The sequence below is a fragment of the Cryptomeria japonica genome, chromosome 6 (assembly GCF_030272615.1).
Source record: "Cryptomeria japonica chromosome 6, Sugi_1.0, whole genome shotgun sequence".
Lineage (NCBI taxonomy): Eukaryota > Viridiplantae > Streptophyta > Pinopsida > Cupressales > Cupressaceae > Cryptomeria > Cryptomeria japonica.
The window spans coordinates 388,483,155-388,485,199 of NC_081410.1; positions in this window are offsets into that span (position 1 = coordinate 388,483,155).

The window sequence follows — 2,045 nt, forward strand, 5'->3', positions numbered from 1 at the left end:
ATTCCCCTTTCGAATTAAAGATCCTCCAAATATTCTTGGCAAGGAGGGCATTATCTAAGTCCAAAATGCTTGTCAAACCAAGACCACCCCATTTTTGTAGGTTTACAAATAGAGTCCCATGCCACAAGAGGCATTCTCTTTTTTTCTTCAACTCCAAGACAGAGAAACTTCTTTTGAATACATTCAATTGCTTCAACATACTTGGAGGGTATTTTAAATAAGCTGAGAGCATAAACCAGAAGATTTTGGAGAGTCACTTTTAAAATTTGAACTTTACGAGCCCAACTCAACAAAGCCCCTTTCCATCCTATCATTTTTTTGTGAAATTTATCAATCAGAGAAATACCAAAAGAATCAAGCACTTTAGAACAGAGTTGAAGTCCCAAGTAAATAGCAGGCAACTTTCCTATTGAAGAACCTAATATGTTAGAAATCTTCCTATGTCTAGCTTCAGGAGTATTAATAAAGTAGACATATCAGGTTAGGTATATCATTTTTGTTTTCCCATTAGACATTGGATAATGTTGTTAGAATCCCTCTCTAGCCAAACTAAATTGGCATTAATATTTTTAGCCAACATTAACCCATGGTAGGCTACCACAACTTTAGCTAGGTGGCTGGTCTAACATCCCAAGAGGAGTGCGACCACTGATAAAAGCCTACCATGTTCATCTCTTATCACTCCCCCATACCCAGTCGGCCCCGAATTTCCCTTAGCCGCCCCATCAAAGTTAACTTTGACCCATCCAGTTGGACGAAGGATCCAATGAGGATTATCCCTAGGGGAATTAGCAAGTCTAAGATCACCAGAAGATTCCAACTTTATGTTCCATCTAGAAGCAACTTCAACATCATATGAAGAGACACTATTCAACTTGGACTTATGGTTAACCTAGGTAGAGAGAAATTTCTCAGAGACGTCCCTTCGGATTTTATTGAATGCAATTGTAGGAGGTGAAGCAATGCTCTTGAAGTTCTATTGTTAAATTATTTCCAAAGACCCCGGGCTAGATGAGGAAAAGACAAAGACCAAAGAAGCTTCAAGGAATTATTACCAATCGACACTCTCCATTGGGAAAAGGACTCCACAAGAGAAGAAGGGTAGTCCAATCCACGTTCCATAACTGCATAAGAGACCCCCAAACTTCAAAAGCATAATCACAATGTAGGAACAAGTGAGAGATAGATTCTACCCCCCTCATACACAAAAATCATCTATCAATTATGTAGAAGCCTCTTTTACACAAATTATCAATAGCCAAAATTTTGTTCTACAACAAAATCCAAAAAAAAATATATTAATCTTTGGAGTGAAGGATTTAGACCAGACACCAACCCAAGGGGGAGGATGATGATTATCAAATTGGGAAGCTAGGCCCGAAGCAACTGAAAATTCTCCCAAGGAGGAGCACTTCCAAACCATTTGATCTTCCTCATTCCAATTGAAAATATAAGAGTTTAGTGACATTTGAAGGGGTTGCAACTCAGCATTAACTTTAGCCAAATTAACCCACTTATTATCTTTGAAGTAGTCAGCCACCCAAATTCCAAACCTAACTTTACACCTTTCCATGTACTTTCTACAAGTTGTATGCTTGCAAAGCGGACCATGACCGATCCAACGGCATTCCCTGAATTTAATTCCCCTACCAGACCCTAAATTCTATTCTACTCCAACATTAATAGTGATCCTCGTGCGAACAGTAAAATTCCATAGAGTTGAACCAGATGGGATTTCATTAGCTGTAAGAAAATTCTGAATTGAATCAATATTTGAAGATACTTCCTTCTCCATATAAAATTCCATTCCCCTTTCGAATTAAAGATCCTCCAAATATTCTTGGCAAGGAGGGCATTATCTAAGTCCAAAATACTTGTCAAACCAAGACCACCCCATTTTTTTAGGTTTACAAATAGAGTCCCATGCCACAAGAGGCATTCTCTTTTTTTTCTTCAACTCCAGGCTAGAGAAACTTCTTTTGAATACATTCAATTGCTTCAACATACTTGGAGGGTATTTTAAATAAGCCGAGAGCATAAACCGG